Source organism: Pelophylax lessonae (genome assembly GCF_965119305.1).
Source record: "Pelophylax lessonae genome assembly, chromosome: 3".
In the NCBI taxonomy this organism is placed as follows: Eukaryota; Metazoa; Chordata; class Amphibia; order Anura; family Ranidae; genus Pelophylax; species Pelophylax lessonae.
In genome coordinates, this window is record NC_138770.1 from 413617882 (window position 1) to 413643197 (window position 25316).

Genomic DNA, 25316 nt, shown 5'->3' on the forward strand with positions numbered 1-25316 from the left:
AATATTGCAACTGTTTGAAATGATAATCTCTCCTAATCATTATATTTCTCTTCTATGTGTAAATACTGACCACATTGTAAATATTATAGGTTTTCACTTGTCAACTTTTTTCCTGGAATTTAGATTTGAAGGAATGCCTGTAACTGCCATTACCATGACAAGGAAGATTGTGGCCGTTTGATAGCTGGAGGGGTTTTATTTACCGGTAGGTTTGCCATATGGTCCTTTGCATACTTGCACATTATGACAAAACTTCTGAGCACTGGCAGTAGACTTTAGCCAACATTTGCATTTGATCTGGGCATCTAGTCATCAACAGTGAGTCTTAAGCCCCGTACACACGTACCGAATGTCGGCCGAACGATCGGCCGTCTTTTGTCCGGTGCTGTCCTGTCGGTTGAAAAGTGCTAAAGACTGCACACGAATTTTGTCGGCCAACAACAGCCGACTGCAGAAGTGATGCCATGTGATGGTTAACTTTCCGTGTGTTTTTTCTTCTCTGAGCATGCCCAGTCTTGCTCATCTGCTGTTAGTCGGCCGAATTCTGTACTGACTGGCGAACAATCGGCCGTTCTGGTGACGGCCAACAAAAATTTTATAGCCTGCACACCCGATTCTGTTCGGCCGAAAAGTCACAGTCGGTTGTCGGAAGCATCATACTAACAAGCCGACAATCGGCCGATCGTTCGGCGGCCGAATATTTACGGCCGACAATCGGTACGTGTGTACAGGCCTTTAGTCACAAAAAAGGTTAATGTAAGTCTCAGGAATAATACAATAAAAATAACATTTGAAAAGTTAAATTTTTCCCAGAAACAGACACTCATAATGCTTGACTTTATAAAACTGTCCCCTGATGGCAAGTTTGAGAAACCAGGTAGTCCAAGCTTGTAGGACCACCTAAAAGTCTGAAGTATGATTTACTTCTTAGTACAGTGCCTCTCTCACTCTCCAAGTTAATAATTATTCTTTGTCCAATCTAAATTAGAGTACATAGTACCTTATATTTCCTTTGTTCTATCACTGCATCCTTCAACAAGACAATATTTTTTCAAAACTATAATGAAAATGGTAATGGGATGTTACTTTATTTATTGTATGTGCTGTATGTTTGCCTGTGTGCCACATGAGTTTAACTGTAGTACTGTATGTGTTATTAATCAACCTCAAGGTGGCTTTGCAGCAGACAACATATATCAGCCAAGACTTTATAGCTGCTGTAGAAGGATGATTTTGTATAATATACTGTGAAAGGTTTAGGGTGATATGTATATAATTGGGTTTTATAGATGGCGCACATGCCCTGTATATCTTGCAATCATTTCATATTTACGTGCATCATCAAACTGAACAAATCTTTGGAGAATATTGGAGCAGTTTAATATTGTTCATGTAAGTAAACTGGAAACATCAATATCTTGTAGCAATACATTTAGGATAGATTATGAGTTATTCTGAGCTGACCCTGCAAAAATTGCAACAGACTCCAAATATGGGTTCATTTAACAGGTCACATACAAAATGTTATACCTCATTAAAATGTCTAACGATAGAAAGCTTTTTGGGTATAATTATCCCCGTTGTGGTCATGTAGTAGAAGCAATGTTTGGAAGCTGAGGCAACATAGACAAAATAAGTTTGTGTTAGAAACAGTCTTAACCACTTCAGCTCCAGGCCTTTTCCGGTACTTTTTCTTTGCAGGTAAAAATCTGTATTTTTTGCTACAGAATTATCTAGAACCCCCAAACAATATGTTTTTTTTTTCAGAGACCCTAGAGAATAAAATGGCGATTGTTGCAATTTTTTTTGTCACATGGTACTTGCGCAGCGTTTTTTCAAACACATTTTTTTGGGAAAAAATACACTTTAACCTCCCTGGCGGTATGATTCTTTTGGATTTTAGGTGCTGAAAGCAGTACCATTATTTTGCATGTAATTCTTGTGAATGAGCAGCCCAAACCAACTGTATACATTTATTATATATATATATATATATATATATATATATATATATATATATATATATATATATATATATATATATATACGTATATATATATATATAATATGTATACAGTTGGTTTGGGCTGCTCATTCACAAGAATTATGTATATATATATATATATATATATACTTATATATATATATATATACACATATATATATATATATATATACTGTATATATATATATATACATATATTTACATAACAAGTACAGTAAAACTGCAGGTAAGGGCACTGGGGGGGCAATGTAATGTGATTTTTTTTTTTATTTTGAACGGTATTAGTGTGTTTGGTGTGTTTTACATTCGAATTTGCCGCCGGTTCCATCCCCCGGCGGACGTCACGTCGCCGGAGACGGAAGCCGGGGGTCGCAGACGATCGGGAGGAAGCTCCGCCGCCGCACACCGCCCACATTCTTCGCTGGATCCCGGAGAAAGGGTAAGTAAAACCTCTTCAAGCATCCAGCGATCTTCCTAGTGCTACCCCGAGCGTGACTCTAAAATCTTACCCCGAGTCACACTCGGGAATACCGCTAGGAAGGTTAATAAATTTGAATGCAAAAAAAAAAACAATGTATAATCCAGTTTTTTGGTGTGATATAAAAGATGATGTTACGCTGAGTAAATTGATACCTAACATGTTACACTTTCAAAAACCCATAGACGACAATTTAAAAAAGTTTTATAGGTTACCTGTTTAGAGTTACAGAGGAAACTATCGTTTTTAAAGGAGCACTGATTTACTGATTTTAATGAAGCTTAAAGTGAAACTATAAAATGAAAAATTACTTCAAATATCCGGAGAGGGATGATGTCCCTTCTGCTCATTCAGGAGCTAGCCATCCTGGCACTCAGAGACCAGCCAAGAACTGTAAGCTGAGCTGCACAGCAGCAGAGCAGACAGTGCATGTTTCTTCTGCAATAAAAACATGCTTGCTCACTGTTTCTTACAATGGAACTTCAGTTCTGCTTTAACCCCTTCCTGCCAAATGTACACATACTGTATATAAGGCTTCATGAAAGTGGGTCTTTGTCCATGGGCCTGTATATATATGATTGGAGCATGCTCCCATCACAGAGACCAAACTCTTACTGAGAGCCCTTGGTCTTGTATTGTACACATACTGTATATGTGGCTTCATGAAAGTGGGTCTTTGTCCATGGGCCTGTATATATGATTGGAGCATGCTCCCATCACAGAGACCAAACTCTTACTGAGAGCCCTTGGTCTTGTGTTAACAATCAGAACCGGGAGACCGGTTCCTGATCACCTGATCTCTGTGATAGCCTCTGATTGACAATTAGGGCTCTTTCACACGGTCCGCCTCCGTAGGCGGAGCCGTGCTGCTCAGCGGGGATTGATCCGCCGATCTCCGCTGAGCAGGCGGATGACAGCTCCGTCTCCGCTTGCAGTGCGGAGAGGGAGGTGTCACAGCTTCCGCTGCTCTCTATGGGGGATCGGATGAGAGCGGACCGCCTGTCCGCTCTCATCCGATCCAATCCAATCCCTGAACGGATGGAAAAATAGGGTTTCCATCCATCCAGATTTCACGGACAGGATCGGATACGGATGGCAGCGGGTGTCAGCGGAGGTGTCTTCGCTGACATCCGCTGCCCCATAGAGCTGCATGGAGGATCCAATCAGATCCGCCTAAAAAACTGACAGGCGGATCTGATCGGATCGCCCGTGTGAAAGAGCCCTTACAGTGTTCGTCACTGAGCAGCCCCCCCCCCCCCCCTGTGGTTTTTTCTCCTCTTGAATGGTGAAAATGATACACTGTATCTTTTTCTCCCTGCTAGAGGGGAAAATGCAACAAACAAGTATGTGTAAAAAAAGGTAAAAAAAATAAAGAAAATATAACTAACTCTAGGTCAGGGTATGGTCAAGGGTAATGGTCAGAGTCAAAGGCCAGGTTCAAAGGTCAGGGTCAGTGTATTTTAGGTAGGATTAAAAAAAAATGTTTAAATTAGTATCAGTGCTAGTGTGTTTTAGGTAGGATGAAAAAAAAAAAAAAAAAGCAAAATGCCCACTATTGTTTATGCTCTTTGCTACAGGTACAAACGCCAAATGACACAAACATTTCTGGTATTGCGGCAATCCTCAAGAACATTAGAATTGATTTTAGGTTGCTGTTTGGTGGTAGGTTTTGGTATTAACAAGAAGTATACAACTACATCTAAAAAAAATCTATATTTTTTTCACTATTTTGTGCCAGTTTTCCATTGATATTTTAAAAAAAAATCAGGCCATCAAATGAAATCCCAATGATATGTACAGTTTTACAAACACTAACAAAACTGTTCGGGCATTAGAATTTGTTTTACCCTCTATCATGAAGGGGTCAAAGACAGCAATTTTACCTATTCTAGCAGGTCATTTATTTCATTCCTAAAACATGTAGAAATTTCAAATACTCAGCCCTCTTCTTGCAAGTAGTGCAATATTATTGACAGGTTAAACCGTGATTACAAAAGACGTTGCAACTAAGGTACAGTAAATGATTGATATTCAGTAAAAGATTACAAATACTGTCATGAAGTGATATGAAGACACAACCACCAGTGAGGCTCGGTTTCCACTAGTGCGACTTGCTGTGCGACTTGACACATGTCAAGTCGCACAGCAAGTCAAAAGCCATTGTTTTCAATGTGGCTCATTTCCACTGCCGCGTCTTGAGTTGCGGCGACTTCAAAAATAGTTTGTGCACTACTTTTGAGCCGGCTTCAGTGCGACTTCCCTCTATATATGAGGGACAAGTCATACTGAAAGCCGCAGTTTACTTTCGCTACGAAGTCGTGCTAGCAGTAGCACGACTTCGTAGCCGCACTAGTGGAAACCTAGCCTTAACTGGATCCTGGGAAGACTGCTACATGGTACTTGGATGAGCAATTGCTATCAACAGAGCCAGCTTGTCTCAAACTCTTGAGCTTACATGTGCATGCTCTTTTTGAGTTAATTGTTCAAGAACTTTTCAAATGCGCAACAATAAAAACACAGACTGAAGTGATTTTTTTTCTCATCACCTTTAAAGCTAAAGCAGGAATGATAGAGTAGGGCTAGGAACTACTGTATATTTCGGTTGTATTACAGTTGCAGGTAATAATAATGGAAAAATAGGGGAAACGTTAACTTCAGTAACATAGTGTGTCTTATTATTTTAAAGCAGCGTGTATTTTATGTCTCAGTAGAATGGCAGGTAGACATGCAGCAGAGCGCGAAATTAAAGTTATGTGTATTTATGTAGTTACTTTTATCTATTGGTTTCAAAGGTCAACTGAGATGAGCTATGTTTTTAAAATAAACCAACAATTTTTCATGAAATAGTATTTTTTGATTGTACTAAAATAAAATGTTCATATTTTTATACCCTGGTAGTCTAAGGAGCTTCTAAAACAAAAAAACATAAACATCAATATTTACAACATGTTAAAATACAGTCTGGGCTGCAGAGGATCAAATAGTTATGTTATTACTGAGGAAAGCTTAGTAGGGCTGGTGAATCTCAATGTGTACGATACATTAGCACACATAGGGATCAGTACAAATAAAGTGTAGAATAAAATGACAACACATTCTTCTTTTAAACCTCATAATTGTAGCAGCCTTCTTAAAACTGAAGCCATTTGCATATCTCATTCCATCATCACATATCCCTTATGCAGGGTACACACGTACCGAAAGTCATCCAGTACAGCAGGAATCAGCTGATTTCCGGTATGTGTGTACTCTTTTTTGTTCAACAGAACTCGGTCTAATGACTGGCTTCTGTTGAACGGTCATACTAGAAAACCAGGATTTGATCATCACTGGTCAGTGTATTTTGGTGGTGGGGGAGGGGGGCCCCACTATCAGAATATAATAGTACAGCGGGAAAGATCCCGTTGTGTTGATGCGGGGATCTGTCTTTTTTTTTGTTTATGCCAAATTAGAAAAATACATGTGTATATTCCGTTTAGATAAAATAGTTATTCATCATTTCAGGACAGAGGTCAGAGCCATGCAAATCAATCTTTTATGCCTCAAACAGCCAAATGGACTTCCTGAACAACTGGTGTATAGCGCAAATAAAGCCCACTATTATAAAACCATTTTGCCAAACTCTTTAAGGCTTTTCGAACATTACCAGTGCAGTGCATAGAAACCATGGCTTTTATCTTCGACCCAACAAGACAGTTAGGTTATAGTGACAGAGAACTAAAGGAATCAAAAAGTCCTTAACTGTAAACATTGCATAGTTTTAATCATTCCTGAAACAGAAGGTATGCACAAACCCCATTCAATCACTTATCCCAAAAATAAACCATGCAAATGATTCTTTTACTGCCCAAACAGCCAAATGCACATGCAGAACCATTGGTGTATAGTAGAAATATAGCTTAATGTCAAGATAAATTTAAACCTCACAATGAAAATTTGGAAATTCAATAAAAAAAAACATCTTTCAGGCATACGGTAATGTTAACATCATTTTTAAATATGTTCTCTCAGTAACATTGGAATAGGAATCATTTTCATTATTCTTAGTTTTAGTATTTTACTGTAGTAAAATATTTGAGCTAAATGGGTAGCTTAGATTACAAATTACCAATTAAAGAAAAAGTGGGAAGCAGAGGAGCAATGAGCATGGGTTAAACGAGGATTGCTTACTCTGATTTACAAAAACTGAAAGAAACACTTATACTGTATGTAGAAATAAACAGACACATGGTTAAAAAAGCCTATTTATGAGCAAATAGGTCATGCATTTTTAGAAGGAAATTAAATCAATTTTGTATTTGTTCATCTCCTCAGACACCTGTCAAGTACAAGTCTGTAGGTACAATGCTCTCCTACTGGTAGGAATTTAGAAAAAGTATCACCTAACACCCACATTTATAAGTCATCTTTCTGTACCTACCAAAGGTCCAAAACGAATTGCATTTGACCTTCTATGAAGTTTTAAGGTAATTCTATATAAAATAGTGTGAGAAAACTGGGCCCAAAACTATATATACAAAATTATGAAGGAACTTTATTGAATAGTTAAAGCATTATTACATTAAAGATGGTATAGTTCAATTTGTCTCCTGATTTCAGTTATTATTACTCGATCTCAACTCACACCTAGGCAATGTGGTGAAGCCTACCCTCCTTTGTATATGCAAGCATCCAACAGGCTTAAAGCATCATTAGGAAGAAATAGTATCCATAACATTGGATGATATACAGCCAAATGGCGAAACCACACTATGGTTTCTTTTCTGCTGCAGTGGTAAAAGATACATAGGCAAGTTTGCTGAACAAGATTTTGTAAATGTGTGGTCAACTCGTATTGTCATGTAAGCACTCTTTTATTTTTCTAACAATGATGTTCTATTGGACAGTGTTCACACCTTTATTGAATAAATTAGCACATACTTATGTTAAATTTTAAAATAGCTATTAGTATGATGTAAATGCTGCTCTATATATAACTATATTGACCAAGAAACCCAAGCAATGACAGTAATAAACAATCTCTAGAGCTGTTGTTCATTTCCTACAGTCTTATCTACCACATTCTAATCTTTTGTTTTAATACCAATATAAGACCAGAAAACCAGGACCCTGGTATCCCATGCCCATAGCTGAAGGATTGCACATGTGGCTGGGGCCCCTAACATGAATTATGTATTTGAGCAAATTGGAGGAAGTGCAGTGATAGTGGTGCCCTAAAAATTGGGCCCTTTACTCAACTAACGGGTGCTTCCTCATCCCAATGTCTCCCATACTTCTACTACCCGACAGGAAGTACAGGTAAATTTATAAATTTGCAACTTAGGGGGTACCTCTCCCCATGAATGCTAAATTCTATTAGCGTCTTGTTTTTCTTGGTGAGCACAGAAAACATCAAGAGCTGGTTTTATTGTTAATGTTTACATATGTAACATATTCACCTAGCAAATAACACAACAATTCCTGACATAGCTTTCTAAATATTCTAGAAATCAAGTTTCCAAAGAAAGCAATTGGGTTAATTGAGCAATCTTTACACAGGTCACTTCACTACTTCATACTAAATGCGGCAGCATAGAGTATCTATCAGGAATGGGTTATTAGCTCATACAGCACAGTGGGAATCATTTTGTAACTGGCTCAGGGTTTAGATTGCATTCTGTGGACAAAGTGACATTTACAGCAGTGAATGCAGAAAGCTTTATCAGTATCCTTCCTTTTCCTTTCCCTCGATATTATTTTAAATGTAAATTTGGTTTGGGAAATAACTCAATTTTCATGGCTATTTGCTTTTGTCCTTTACTTCTTCCATAGAGAAGTGTGTTGATTGAATGCATTAGTGTGAAATCTATCTGAGGACTACACACTTTCTCCACACTCTGCTATTCATACCACTTTGTAATTCTAGTTTGCTGAAAAACCAATAAAGTTTATATCTTGACCTTGACATTTTCCAGGCTGCTTATAATCCATTAAAGCCCTAGACTTACTTCTTTGGTTTAATAATTCTTATTTTTTCTTGTTTAGAAATGTTCTTACACTAAAAATGATTATATTTTAACTCTAGCAGGCCTAACTAAAATGACAAAAAGAAGTGCAGTCACAGTTACTGACATATAATCAGCCAATGACACGCCTGTATACATTCATATATACAATAGAAAGGGGGAGTACACGATCGTGAATGAAGAGAACAGCATGCACAGCTTCCCGCCGTTGGTGTGTTGAGATCCGCGCACTGCAGTTAACAATGTAGCCCACGTGTAGCGGAATTCACGCCTAACACTACGCAATGAAACCAGCGTGTAGAACCATGAACGCTACTTTGATCGAACTCGGGCATGCACTCCTGCCACTACTACTAGCGTGAATCCCACTCAGCAAGGTTAAGAGAACAATGCCTAATAGGATTATACTACTGTTCCCATAGACTTGAGGTTATCTGAAGGGAAAGAGCCATTCTGTTTCCACTATGGTGGTCAGGCACAGTAGCAAGACATGAGTGTGTATCCCTTCATAAAGGCAAATAGATATCAAAACAATATTGACTTCGCAGAGCAAATATATTCCTGCGGAGTGAACAAATCTGCACATTATACAGGGGCCCTCGCTGGTGGTCATATCCTTGCTGCATGAGCCTTGAACTCCGAACTGCAATACACATAGATCTGTACCGGTAAACAGACCTGCGCATAGCGCATGGGGTGTTCGCCCGCAGAGATGTCTATGTAGAGCAAACACATCTACACATCTAAAGGAAGGTTTCACTGCCAGTAGTCTTTCCTCAATGCTGGTTTTTGAGCTAATGAGCGTATTGCAAGCAAATCGACAACAGGAGCCATAATTACAAGCTAAATAAAACACATCCTGAAAAATGTCCACACTAGTCCTAATAAAATGTCCACAATAATACTAACCAATTACAAATCCACTCTCTTTGATTTGACTTCAGCAATCTGAAATGTGATTGGTTCTTGTAATTTGCTGTATATTGCATTGATTTTAGTTTTCTGTAAAATGATGAGAGATCAGAATCCTTTTCGGGTTTTAAAAGTTATCTACTGTGTATCCTAGTTGAGAGGACTTACTCTTTCAGTTTGTCCTTCACACCACTGTAACTGGAGCTGAAAATGCAAAATCCAAAATTTCAGGTTGTGGCCAGAACAGAAATATAAGATAAGTCTTTCAATGGGGGCACTTGTTCCAGTGGCAGCTGCCTATGTGGGAATTTCCCTTACTGTGGAAAGATTATTTCACTTCCTTTTGAGTTTACAGAACAGGAAGTGAAGGAATATATCCACGATGGGACACAGATGGTATATAACTTACCATGCTATTAACTACTCCCTGCTCTATCAAATATAAAAAAAAAAATGTTTTGGCTTTATATATACTTTAAAAAGGGATAATCCTTTTTCACAAATATACAATATCTCACAAAAATGAATACACCCCTCACATTTTTTGTAAATATTTTATTATATCTTTTCATGTGACAACACTGAAGAAATTACACTTTGCTACAATGTAAAGTAGTGAGTGCACAGCTTGTATAACAGTGTAAATTTTCTGTACCCTCAAAATAACTCAACACACAGCCATTAATGTCTAAACTGCAGGCAACAAAAGTGAGTACAAGTGGCAATGTCCAAATTGGGCCCAAAGTGTCAATATTTTGTGTGGCCACCATTATTTTCCAGCACTGCCTTAACCCTCTTGGGCATGGAGTTCACCAGAGCTTTACAGGTTGCCACTGGAGTCCTCTTCCACTCCTTTATGATGACATCACGGAGCTGGTGGATGTTAAAAACCTTGCGCCCCTCCTCCTTCCATTTGAGGATGCCCCACAGATGCTCAATAGGTTTTAGGTCTGGAGACATGCTTGGCCAGTCCATCAACTTTATCCTCATCTTCTTTAGCAAAGCAGTGGTTGTCTTGCAGGTGTGTTTGGGGTCGTTATCATGTTGGAATATTGCACTACAGCCCAGTCTCAGAGGGGATCATGCTCTGCTTCAGTATGTCACAGTACATGTTGGCATTCATGATTCCCTCAATGAACTGTAGCTCCCCAGTGCCGGAAGCACTTATGCAGCCACAGACCATGACACTCCCACCACCATGCTTGACTGTAGGCAAGACACACTTGTCTTTGTACTCCTCACCTGGTTACCGTCACACATGCTTGACACCTCTTGAACCAAATAAGTTTATGTTGGTCTCGGGGGCGTGGCGACTGGAGAGGCTAATGGCGGCTTGCTAACATAGCTCTCTCCAGACACACAGAACCGGAACATCCACAGTCCACACAGCGGCACCAAACTCTGCAAAAACACAAGTCCCCTGACAGCAGCGGAGATGACCCGCAGGAGGAGAGAGGCACTGAAGCTAGCGAAAATAGAGAGCATTTCCAGCTCTCCCTCATGCAGCATTCTGCAAAATGGCGGCGGAGGCGGCCCAATCCACACTGCACTACAGACAGAGGGAGCAAAATTAAGCCTCCACAGCAGGTAGGAAATCCGGATAGTGAGTATTCCTCCGGATCATCCTCCCCAGACTCCCCTTCCTTAAGAAGCCCTGCAAAGAACAAACCCCGAATCATCTCCCCAGCCAAACAGTGCACTGGAGACATCAGGCTAAATCTGACACAGCAGCACAGCACAAACCCTGCACACCTCCAAAGAGAACACAGCATCCCCTTCCCCACTGAAGAACGCTTGGTATCAGAATCAATGCTAAAAGAAATGCTCCATTCCTTTAGATCCACCTTACAAGCTGACATCATGGGATGGATGCAACAATACAGGCAGGAATGCACCATTTAGGAGACAGAGTCAATATTGTTGAAGCAATCATACCCTGTCCTTTAACACAATGGTAGAAGCACACAACCAGCACTCTGATGAGATCCAGTGGCTTAGAGATAAAGTTGCTGATCTGGAGGCTATATCAAGGAGGAACAACATAAAGCTGAGAGGTGTTCCAGAATCAGTGTAGCCTCATCAATTGGAGCAATATGCTGCAAACTTATTTTCTACGCTGATACCAACTCTGTCTGATTCTGACAAAATAATTGATAGAATCCATAGACTGCCAAAACCCGCCTTCCTAAGCCAAGAAATCCCCTGAGATGTCCTCCTAAGAGTGCACTTCTTTCATGCCAAAGAAAAAATCATGTCAGCATTCAGACAAGCCTCCACTCCACCTCCAGAATTTGCAAACATCCAAATTTTGCCAGATTTGTCCAGACATACCCTCCAAAGAAGAAGAAATCTAGCAACAATCACAAAAGCATTGAGGAACCACAAAATATTACATAAGTGGAAGCACCCAGCTACTCTTACCATAACTCATAATGGTTCCACTACTGCAATTTCTACTCTAGAAGAGGGCATCGCATTACTCCAAAGATGGGGAATTATTCCTCCAGATACAACCCCACAAAGCAGTGCTCCAACCCCGTTACCCACAGATGGAGATTGGCAAATAGTATACAAGAAAAAATCCAAAAAGAAAAAGAACAAATTGCAGGGTGGACACCCCAGCACTTCTCAACAGCATCACACAGGTTCTAGGCCAATGGAGTAAAAAGTCTCCTTATGGCCCCTCATCTTCACAGGTTATGGGCCATGTTGGTCGAACTCAGACCCATTATGTGGTCTCTTTTTTACAAAATTCTATTTTTTTTATCCCCCCTCCCACACCCCAGTGTTGCTTCATGAATACAGCTTAATGACTATAGAACTGCAAACACCCCAAGCTACTTCAGACAAGGACATCAGCCAAAAAGACACGGAATGGTACCTCCTTTCACTTAAATGACAATGCCTGACAGCAAAATCCCCCTTTTTATCCCACAATGCCAGTTAAAATAATTTCTATCAATGCTAACGGACTTAACCACCCAACCAAATGTTACGTGCTTTGGAAAGAGGCAAAAACATCCAACGCTGATATGATATCAGTACAGGAAACACACTTCCAAACGTCAAACTACCCCAAATGTTCAAACAAAAACTTTCCCTTTATCCACTTGGCTACCTCCCCAACTAAGAAAAGAGGAATACTTGTCGCCATGAAAGAGACTGTCGATAGGCAATTCAAAGACACAGTGATTGATCCGGAAGGCCGCTATATTATAATTACAGGAACTCTTAATAATCTACCAATAACTCTGGCATCGATTTATACCCCCAACACACACCAGCTGCACTTCCTAAGAAGAACTCTAAAAGTTACCTCGAAGATCAAATATGGCAACCTCATGATTTGCGGTGACTTTAACCTAACAACCAACCCTGAATTAGACACTTCATCCCCTCCCACCAGGAGGAAAGTCTCGCTCCATGGTTTGTTTCACAAGGAAAACCTGTACGATGTCTGGAGATGTCTTCATGCCTCTGAGCGAGACTACACCTTTTACTCCTCCAGACATCGCACATACTCAAGATTAGACATGTTTATATCTGATTGGCACCTACTGGGGAAGATCTCATCTGTGGTCATTAAAGATATAACTTGGTCAGATCACGCAGTAGTGGAAGTGACCATAGATGAAGGAATCCCTATGGGAGCCAATCCTGTATGGAGATGTAATACTAAAAATCTACAATTGGACGATTGTAGGAAACATATCTCCCAGCATCTGACTGAATATTTTGATACAAATGCCAATTCTATATCAGACCCCTGGTGTATATGGGGGGCACACAAAGCCTATATGAGGGGAATTTGCATCCAGCAAAATTCAAAACTTAAAAAACAACATAACCTCAAATTGTCCCAGATTCTAGCCCAAATTCATGACCTTGAAACAAGAAATAAAATCACTCCAGACCCCAAAACCACTGACGCCCTCACCAACCTTAGAACAGAACTGCGCTCCGCCCTAATAGAACAAAATGACATCCAATTCAGAAGACTCAAACTACATTGTTATGCGCACTTTAACAAAACCGGTAAGACTCTAGCAAACAGACTGAAAACCGACAGACCAGATCACGAATCTCCTCACTCAGACAAGCACGGACTAATGATAAAATCACACACCCCCAAGATATTGCAAACGAGTTTGCAGATTACTACCACTCATTATATAACCTAAATAAAGACCCCACGACTTTCCAACCGTTGCACACAGATATAACCAATTTCTTAGACAACTTTAAACTGGCCCCACTTACCAGCTCACAACTTGAAACACTGAATGAACCCATATCAATTGATGAAATCAGGAAAACTATACACTCACTACCTCAAGGAAAATCACCAGGCCCAGATGGTTTTCCTAGTGAATACTACAAATTATTTCACCAAACTCTATCACTTTTACTTGAAACATTTAATAAAGCCATAAAAACATCCTCATTCCCTAAAGAGATGCTGGGAGCGTATGTGACCACAATCCCCAAACAGGGTAAAGATCCTCTACTACCGGAAAGTTACAGACCTATTTCCCTACTAAACACAGATCTTAAAATTTTCACCAAGCTTCTTGCCAAACGCCTACAAAAAATTCTTCCCTTCTTAGTTCAACAGGACCAGTTAGGGTTTATCCCTGGTAGACAAACGTCAGATGCCACCGGGAGAATTATCAATATTATCAACATTGCCGAAAAACGTCGAACACCTTCTCTGCTGCTTACCTTGGACGCAGAGAAGGCATTCGACAGGATTAATTGGAATTATATGACATCAGTCCTGAACAAATTTGGTCTGGAAGATTATATCTACTCAGCCATTCTAGCACTTTACTCCCAACCCACAGCCAGGGTCTACACCTCCGGGACCTTGTCTAAACCCTTTCAGATTTCAAATGGCACTAGGCAGGGATGCCCCCTGTCTCCTACAATTTTCAATCTGGCTATTGAAACTCTAGCCGAAGCGATAAGAACGTCTCCCACTATCAAGGGTTTTCATATGAGTAACATTGACCATCGTATCACATTGTTCACTGACAGGGCCGCTGATAGGGCAGTACAACCAGCCCTGTTGTACCGGGCCCGGGCTCCATCAGCTCTACAAGGGGCCTGGGCAGCATCACAGTAAATTTCTGCATGTTAAAAAAAAAATCGTTTTTTCTAAACTTTTTCCTAATTTGTACTTTCTTGGGGGTGTAATTACATTTTCCTGGACCCTATAATGACAACAGAAGGGCCCAGGAGGTGAGTGCAGTGGCGGGTCTTTTTTTTCATTTTCGGGGGCGCATTTATACATGGAATGTAGTTCCATATTGATTTGCTGCCATATAGCCCTGGCTGCTGCTGTCCACTGCCTTGCCTGGCGGAGGGATATAATAATTCTCTGCTCAGCCCCGCCTCCCCTTACTCAGGTGCCGAGAGTGATCATGTAAGGAAGCAGACGACTCAGCAGCTGACAGGGAGCAGCAGAAGGACAGCGTGGCTGCATTGGACACAGTGAGTGAATAACAGAGGATAGAGTCCTCACTGTGTCCTATGATCATCAGAATGAGAATCACACAGTCAGCAGGTGCCCTGTCACAGTGTCACATGGATGCTGGGGATGCTGACTTTAAGCTATGCCTGTACTGAGTGTTACTGCATAACAAAGTCAGCAGTCCCAGCAACCAGGTGACACTGTGACAGGGCACCTGCAGCCTGTGTGATTTTCATGCTGCTGATCATTGGACACAGTGATATGCTACTTTAAACTTGTGTTTGGGGGACAGTAAACATGTGCAGTCAAACCACTCCCCTTTAACCTCTTCCCGCCCATTGATGTATCAGTGTTCTGTCAGAATAGCGCTACCTATCATATTCTGCTAGGAGAAGTGACGTATGGACTAGAACAACTTACTGCGCATGCACCATGTGTTCCAACATGGCCGCTATGTGTGCCAATAGGTTTCCTAATGTGACAGAACACGAAGCAGCGGCGGACATCTTCTTACACCCACGTAAGTCTTGAATTTTACATTTATTTTATCTATAAACTCACCTTATATACTGAAATAGACTATTTCACTGCAGCCGAGTGGAAGAGTCTATCTCACTATATAATCAGTTTGTCGCTGAGCAGTGCGGGGTGTACCAAGGTGGCCGTCACCACCTTCTGGCCGCAGGTTTCTCGCTATATTTACTAGAATACAATAATAATACAAATGTAATACTGGAATTTATTCTATAAGGTCAGTTTACTGCTAAAATAAATGTAAAATTGAAGACTTGCGTGGGTGTAAGAAGATGTCCGCCACTGCTTCGTGTTCTGTCACATTAGGAAAGCTATTGGTATGCATAGCGGCCATGTTGGAACGCATGCCGCATGTGCAGTAAGTTGTTCTAGTCTGTATCTGATAGGTAGCGCTATTCTGACAGAACACCGGCTTGTCCCTGGATTGGAAGGGTGATATCTTGGTCATCCCTGCAGCATTATAGCCCCAGCAACTTTGCACAAAGTAACATAAATAATAAAATAAAATGTAAAACCTTTTTAAAGCCCCCATTCCCCCTTGCTCATGCATAATTGCAAACATGCATGTTGGTCCCGCACATATACGTAAACGGTGACAAACCTGCATTTTGTTTTGAGGCGGGGCCAGGGATGGGGTTGAAGGGGGCCCCATCATTTCTAACAGCAGCCCTGTTCACTGATGACATCATTTTAATGATGACGGACCCCGAAAGATCCCTACCAGAAGCCCATAATATTCTAACTTATTTTAGTAAAATCTCTTATTATAAAGTGAACAACTCCAAATCCCAAGTCCTTAACTTACATGTAACACCTGATACCAAAAAGAAATTACAACAAACCTGCCCCTTCTCATGGACGGAGGAAAAAATTTCCTACCTAGGCATCCTTATCACCCCCCCGCATCGCTGATCTTCTACACGAAAACCTTAAATCCCTAAAACATAAAATCTCTGACGATCTCAAATCTATGTCCAACATAATTGTTAATTATAATGAGGAGCAAAAATGGCAATAATAAAAATAATTATCCTGCCCCAAATCTTGTACCTGTCCCAATGCCCAAATCTCAGTTAAAATCTCTCACCACCCTTATCACAAAATTTATATGGTCAGGGGAAAAAGCATGTATAGCTTATGAAACGCTTACAGCACACAAGTCTATGGGAGGTGCAGGACTACCTAACCTTCAAGCATATTGGTGGGCATCAAGATTAGACCAAGTCAAAAATTGGTTCACAGACCACGAAAAACCAAAGTGGGCCTTATTAGAGGAACATCAAGTCCCAACTAAAAACCTGTTTCATTTGCTTCTGAGTGATCTCTGGATGCCCTGGCAATGGACGAATCTACCGATCACTGTTAAAGCATCACTCCAAGCTTGGAGAAGCATCTCCAGCGTGTCACCCAAAATGAACACTCTTTCCACCCACAATATGCCTATTAAAATACTCAACCATAAAATTAAAAAACTAAACACTATAGAGCTAGGAAAGTATGGACTGTCCTCAATCTCGCAGCTTTACACTGAGAACAAGCTCAAAAAAGTAGAAGAAATTCTAAAAGAGTTCTCCATCTCCCAGTATCTGTTCATCACCATCTCTAAAATAACATTGTTATTAGCAAAACACCCGCTCATAGATTTACCCACTAATTCCCAAGCATGGAAATTTCTTACCACGCTCCCCCTCCAAACGAAAGGTATATCCATCTTCTACTCCATCCTAACTGCCAACACCCTTACCACAAAATCCTCACACATGGAAAAATGGGAAGATTCACTGAACCTATCCTTCACCCTTAAGCAGTGGCAAAAAGCACTCACCTCCACTCAAAAATTATCACACTGTACTAATCACTGGGAGATGATGACTAAAATTACCAACAGGTGGTACTTCACTCCATATAAGCTATCTAATATGAGCCCAACTCTCTCACCACTTTGTTGGAGAGAGTGTGGAAAAATTGGCACACTTCACCACATCCTATGGGAATGTCCCTCTCTAACAAGTTTTTGGAATGCCATATTCAAATGTATAGCGTCCACCATGGGTATACTATCCCCACCTAGACCAGGATTAGCCCTTTTGAACCTCAATATAGAACACTACCCGCCCAATTTTCGACAAATAGTCCTTCACCCCCTCCTAGCTGCCAGAACCTTAATATTGCGTAAATGGAGAACCATAGAAACAACAAATATCTCCGAAACTATACATTTAGTGAATGAAAATTATAAACTGGAAAAAGCTCTTTCCCTGAATAATCTATCTTATCACAAACTTAATAAAGCCTGGCTGGCATGGCCTTACAAGTTTTATGTATTACTACCCGTATGGGGAGGAGGGAGGAGTGGCTTCGCCACCCGACTCGGTGACATTGTTCCCCTTGGGGCTCTGAGCCGGGTTGGTAGGGGCTACCTCTTCCCTTTCTTCCCATCTGGAAGTCTGAACTATAACCCCACCATTAAGTATATGTTTTTCTCTTACATATAAGTTTGCTATCGTTATCTACTGTTGTAACGCTTTACTGACAACCATTGAAATGAAGCTCCACTATCCTGTTATTTCCCCTGTTATCTACATCCAGTTGATGTAACTTTGTTGTTATTATTATTTGATAAAACTAATAAAAATCTATTGATTGGAAAAAAAGTTTATGTTGGTCTCATCAGACCACAGGACATGGTTCCAGTAATCCATGTCCTTAGTTTACTTGTCTTTAGAAAACTGTTAGCAAGCTTTATTGTGCACCATCTTTAGAAGAGGCTTCCTTCTAGGATGACAGCCATGTAGACCACAGTGATGCAGTGTGCGGCATATGGTCTGAGCATTGACAGGCTGACCCCCCACCCCTTCGAACCTCTACAGCAATGCTGGCAGCACTCATATGTCTATTTTCCAAAGACAACCTCTGGATATGACGCTGAGCACGTGCACTCAACTTCTTTGGTTGACCATGGCGAGGCCTGTTCTGAGTGGAACCTGTCCTGTTAAAGCGCTGTATGGTCTTGGCCACCGTGCTTCAGCTCAGTTTCAGGGTCTTGGCAATCTTCTTATAACCTAGGCCATCTTTATGTGAAGCAGCAATTCTTTTTTTCAGATCCTCAGAAAGTTCTTTGCCATGAGGTGGCATTTTGAACTTCCAGTGACCAGTATGAGAGACTGAGAGTGAACACCAAATTTAACACACCTGCTCCCCATTCACACCTGAGACCTTGTAACACTAACAAGTCACTTGACACCGAGGAGGTAAAATGGCTAATTGGGCCTAATTTGGACAATTTTCACTTAGGGGTGTACTCACTTTTGTTGCCAGCGGTTTCAACATTAATGGCTGTGTGTTGAGTTATTTTGAGGGGACCGCAATTTTAGACCTATACAAGCTGTACACTCACTACTTTACATTGTAGCAGTACACTCACTACTTTACATTGTAGTAAATTGTAATTTCTTCAGTGTTGTCACATGAAAAGATATAATAAAATATTTACAAAATGCTAGAGGTGTACTCACTCTTGTGAGATACTGTAAGTGTATGCATATGTTTACCGCAAGAAAAAACACCTTTCAAGAAAAAAGCAATACATAAAATAGGTTTGTTGAACTTAAAGTATTTATAATTTTAATTCATATTGTACATTGATACTTTTTCATCTTCTATTGTTGTATTTTCAATAAGGCCTTATACACATATGCACAAACATGCATTTCAAATATGATATGAATGCAAGTGTAGCACTACCCATACAGGAACCACTGAATAGGATGGGTCCTCTCGTTCTTTGCCTGGACCTTTTCAAGAACCTCAACCTCTCTGACACACCTGGTTGAGTGTACAAACTTGTAATATCACAGGAACTCAATGAAATTAATACTTAATACCCCATGGTTGCACTATATCAAGGAAACAGGCACCAAACTGGGTAGTGAAAGTAAACTTATTGTGTTATCGCCCAATATGATTGATAACAAAGCAAGCATATAATGGATTGACAGTAGTAATGGCAATAACTAGCACTTGGGATTATTAGTAAGGATTAGATATAAAATGGCATCTACCATCCAGATAAGCATAAACAGTAACAACTTCACCCGAAGTGCAGAAGCAAGATCTAATCTACCAAACTGCAGAAACTTTACTACCAGTGTTCACTAATGGCAGCTATGTCACTTTTAAACTGATTGGGTAGGCACTGTCCTTGTTTAAATAATGAAAACAACTATAGCTGATGAAGGGAATGTGCAGGGAGATTACTTGGAGGGGCAGTCCTCAAAAGTTTATCCTCTGCCGGCTATAATTGGGGCCCTTTAAGAATAACTGGTGTACTTGATGATAGTCTTTTGAACGTGTTAAAGTATTGGGAAGTACAGTATTAACAAGAGGTGCTGTGGATGCAGTCCAGAGGTGAGGACAGTGCAGTGTAACCACAGCTGAGGGTTGGTAAGGGGGTGGTATGGAGTTGGTAGATTTGCAGTATAGGTTTGGTAAATGTGAGGTATTGATTTGGTGTACTAAATGTCTGGCTCTTGGTGGTTCAGATTCTGCTAGAAGTGTAGAGGTGCACCAGTGGCTGTCTCACCAACTCCCAGGAGATCAAGACAGGCTCTTGGGGTGAAAAGGACCACATTGGTCTCATCCTGCCAATTTGGTCATTCAGCAATCTGAAGTGGAGAGTGAGATGAAAACTCCAGTTTTGCAGTAGCAACCGTGCAAAGATAGCAGTGCTGACAGGGATTTTGAATCTCTAGCATTTCTGCTTTCAACCTTGAGCTTGAGTACTGGCTGCCAAGCAAGTGCCTCTCAGCTGTATCTACATGGATTCTTGAGGCATAAAGAGAGCAGGATTTCCTGGGTAGTTCAATAAAAAAAAAAAACGATGGCTTATCCTTCTGCACAGAGTCAGTTGGAACATGTAGTTCAGAAAGTATTTGTTTCTTTACATGGCCACTATCTTGGGCTACTGAGCTATATCTCCCAAGATTCTGGGTGCTCTGCATTAATGTATAGGGGCTCCCTTGTCTTCAGGTCTCCCTCTGTTAGCTTGAAGAGAACAGTACAGCACAAAATCAACATCTCAATAGGGAATCTCCTTCTCCACGTACTTGTAGCCCAACAGTTGGCTACACAGGTGTAATGTTTTTGAAGCAGACATGAACAAAGTGTGTAAACTTAATTTATCAATAGAGAAAGGGAAGCAAGTAGAGAGCAAAGTCTTCTTCTCCATGTAGTTGTAGTCAAAAAGTAGGCTACACAGGTGTAATGTTTTCAAAGGGAACATGTACAAAGGTGTGTAAACATGCACTGCATTTAAACCTGTAACCAAAAATTGAAAAATTTGCATCTAAGGGCAAGTATTTATTCACTCATGCATGTGTAGCACTGCCCCCTGTGCTGAGAATTACACTTTCTGGATTTCCCTGGGTTACCCTTAGCAACTGATAGCAGATAATTAGCATTAAAAGTCATTGGCTCAGTCAATAATCAATCCAGGGGATGTTGGTTTTTGTGTTTTTATTTGGATACTCCAACTATGAACCATGCACAATCTTGAGGACAACAAGCTATAGTGTGCGGCAAGGCCGCTGCTTTACCTTGCAACTGAAGTGAAGATAGATAATGTGTTCCTGCTTGAATTACTCTTCAGGGTTCTAACTTGGTACCCCCTTTCTCACTTCCTGTGTGTGCTGACACCTGTCCACTGACTCTCCACTGGAGTGGTCCCCTTCCTTGGCAGACCCCCGGAAAGCTTTCCGGTACTCACGGACACTGTTTTTCCCAAGGTTGCTCTGCCTCCAACTCAACCAGTCAGCTTTCCTGGACCTCCTGGCTCAGCTCCACACTCCTGGCTCACAAGGCCGACTGCCTGTGACCACCATCCACAGCAGCAGAAGGAGAGACAAATGTCACCCTCCTTCTGGGACCTGGCTTCCCGCTCAAAGACACCCTGTCACATGTGCCATTGGCTTTTATAACATATCCCAGGATGCACCACTGTTTGTGCCAACCCACTGGGACAGTTACAAAAGCCTGTGTGTCACTGGCTGGGTTTCCTCTACTGTCCAACAAGCTCCCCTATTAGATACAGTGGGGACACTCCCTCAGCCAGATGGATCACACCCTGGACACATGCAACAGGCATAACTATTAAATTAATCAGGCTCCCTTGATAAGCAGAAGGAGACAATAGGCTTTACCTACCTAGCACCTACCTAGGAGGGTGCTACAAATGTAAATACATGTATAACTCAAAACATAGATGCCAAAACTCTGGTAAAAAAATAAATAAAAATAGCAAGAGAATATAGAACTATTCTACAAATTTTTAATGTATCTAAAGGCAAGCATTTTAGTGATCATTTATGTAGGAACGTTTTGTTCGAGAAAAACCATGTGTATTTGATCAGTAAGATTCTTTTTTTTTTTTTAATATTATTTTTATTGAAAATAAACAACATACAAGGAGAAAATAGAATTTGCAGTCATACGTGATGTACAGCTCAAAAATACATACATACAAACAATAGAAGGGGGGGGGGGGGGAAGGGATAGTCAAGCAATCAAATATCTAGAATGTCAAACAATCAAATATCTAGAATGCCAAACAGCACATAACAAAAAGTAATAATCAAACAAACAGGTCAATATGCAGCATGTACTCACAGCGGACTAAGTGACCCAGGGCTAGTGATGTCGCGAACATAAAATTCGCTGTTCGCGAACGGCGAACGCGAACATCGGCGAATGTTCGCGAACCGCCATAGACTTTAATAGGCAGGCGAATTTTAAAACCCACAGGGACTCTTTCTGGCCACAATAGTAATGGAAAAGTTGTTTCAAGGGGACAAACACCTGGACTGTGGCATGCCGGAGAGGGATCACACAAAAAAAAGTTCTTAAAAATTGTAATTTTTTGATAGAGAGCCAATTATTGGAAAAATTTTAAAAAAATAAAAATAAAACATTTCTTTGGATTTAGCATCTGGGGGGGGGGGGTCTAAAAAGTGTACCTGTGAAGTTTCAGCTCTGTAGCATGTCCGGAACCAGAAAAAAATATGAATTAGGGTTAGGGCTAGGGTTAGGCTTAGGGCTAGGGTTAGGGTTAGGGTTAGGTTTAGGGTTAGGGTTATTTTTATGGCTAGGCTTAGAGGGTTAGGGTTATTTTTATGGCTAGGCTTAGAGGGTTAGGGTTAAGGTTAGAGGGTTAGGGTTATGGTTAGAGGGTTAGGGTTAGGTTTAGTGTTAGGGGCTAGGGTTAGGGTTACGGTGAGATACTTAGGGTTAGAGTTAGTAGCCCTACCCCTACCCCTCTAACTCTAACCCTAAGCACTAAAAATAACCCTAACCTTAGCCCTGACCCTAACCCTAGCCCTAACCCTAACCCTAGCCCTAACCCTAATTCTATTTTTTTTCTGGTTCTGGACATGCTACAGAGCTGAAACTTCACAGGTACACCAGACAATAAATCCAAAGAAATTTTTTTTTTTTAAGTTTTTTTTTTTTTTTTTTCAATAATTGGCTCTATCAAAAATGACAATTTTTAAGAACTTTTTTTGTGTGAAGTTTCTGTAGCATGTCCAGAACCAGAAAAAAAAGATAATTTTTCAGTAGAGCAGGGACACCTGGACTGTGGCTTGCCGGAGGGGGATCCATGGCAAAACGCCCATGGAAAATTACGTAGTTGACGCAGAGTCGGGTTTTGATCCATAAAGGGCATAAATCACCTAACATTCCTAAATTGTTTGGAATAACATGCTTTAAAACATCCAGTGTGTGAATACGATCAGGTATGAAGTTTTATCGGTCAAGTAGTGTAAGGGTTACGCCCGCTTCACAGTGACAGACCAAACTCTGACAGACCAAACTCCCCGTTTAACAACAGTCAGTCAGTCCATTTGCACAACCGCAAACTCCCCATTTGCACAAGGTTGGATACCAAGCTAGCCATGTCCCGTTCCTTGTCCTCACTGACATCATTGAAGGTCTCTTCCTCCACCCAGCCACGTACAACACCAAGGGTCCCCGAAAGGTGACAACAAGCTCCCTGGGACGCCTGCTGTGGCTGGTATTCCACCTCCTCAAAGCCACCTTCCTCCTCTGACTTCTCTTCTTCAGACTCCTCTCTCTGCGTTGCCACAGGTCCTGCAATTGACAACGACAAGGCTGCTTCTGGTGGTGATGGGGACCACAACTCTTCCTCTTCATGCTCATCTACAGCCTGATCCAGTACTCTTCGCAGGGCACGCTCCAGAAAAAAACCCATATGGGATGAGGTCGATGATGTTGCCTTGGGTTCGACTGACCACCAGGGTTGTCAACTCCGCAAAAGGACGCATGAGCCTACAGCCATTGTTCATGAGCATTCAGTAACGCGGCCAAAAAATACCCAGCTCCGCAGAAAGAATGAAAGAAAATGAATGTTTTTTCTATGAAAAATTATCCTGCGGATCGCTTTTGGTCTGTTCACAATGAAGCAACGACCTTATCATCTGGGGTGTGCCAACACACTCCTAGAGGTGATTGCTTCATTGTGATACGCAAGCCCCTTCACCACGACAAGGTAACGATCACGAAGGGGAATTGACACATGTATGTGCCTTTTTTTTTGTTTTTTGTTTTTTTTGCAGCCACAGTGTAGAACCAGAGGCCAGAAAAATTAGGCATGTACACATGCATGAAAAAGTAGGCATTGTTGCAGCTGCTGCTGCAGCAGCGGCCTGAAAAATTGAGGTTTTCAAGGCAGAAAGTGCACTAAAACATTGCGGCTTGAACCGTAGTTGGTGGCGGAGACGTCACGTAAGTCATCCGGCATGCAGAGAATGATTAAAGACAGCAGCGTGTGGACCATTTTTAGGCCAAGGCATCTCACTCATCACCAGGCCTTTTTTAGTCAAATGCATCCCCCACTGTCAGTCCCTTCGGGATCCATGCTTCATTCATCTTAATAAACGTGAGGTAATCAAGACTTTTTTGACCTAGGCGACTTCTCTTCTCAGTGACAATACCTCCTGCTGCGCTGAAGGTCCTTTCTGACAGCACACTTGAAGCGGGGCAGGCCAGAAGTTCAATGGCAAATTGGGATAGCTCAGGCCACAGGTCAAGCCTGCACACCCAGTAGTCAAGGGGTTCATCGCTCCTCAGAGTGTCGATATCTGCAGTTAAGGCAAGGTAGTCTGCTACCTGTCGGTCGAGTCGTTCTCTGAGGGTGGACCCCGAAGGGCTGTGGCGATGCGTAGGACTAAAAAAGCTCCGCATGTCCTCCATCAACAAGACGTCTGTAAAGCGTCCTGTCCTTGCCGGCGTGGTTGTGGTGGTAGGAGGAGGATTACTTTCACCTCTTCCCCTGTTGGATTCCCGTTGTGCTGTGACATCACCCTTATATGCTGTGTAAAGCATACTTTTCAATTTATTTTGTAGCTGCTGCATCCTTTGCGACTGCCGGTAATTGGGTAACATATCAGAGACTTTCTGCTTATACCGGGGGTCTAGTAGCGTGGTCACCCAGTACAGGTCGTTCTCCTTCAGCTTTTTTATACGAGGGTCCCTCAACAGGCATGACAGCATGAAAGACCTCATTTGCACAAGGTTGGATGCCGAGCTACTCATGTCCAATTCCTCATCCTCACTGATGTCATTGAAGGTGTGTTCTTCCCCCCAGCCACGTACAACACCACGGGTACCAGATAGGTGACAACGAGCACCCTGGGATGCCTGCTGTGGTTGGTGTTCCTCCTCCTCAAAGCCACATTCCTCCTCTGACTCCTCTTCCTCACACTCCTCTTCCAGTGTTGCCGCAGGTCCAGCAAGCGATGGTAAGGCTGTTTCTGGTGGTGGTGATGGTGACCACAACTCTTCCTCTTCCTCTTCACGCTCATCTACGGCCTGATCCAGCACTCTTCGCAGGGCACG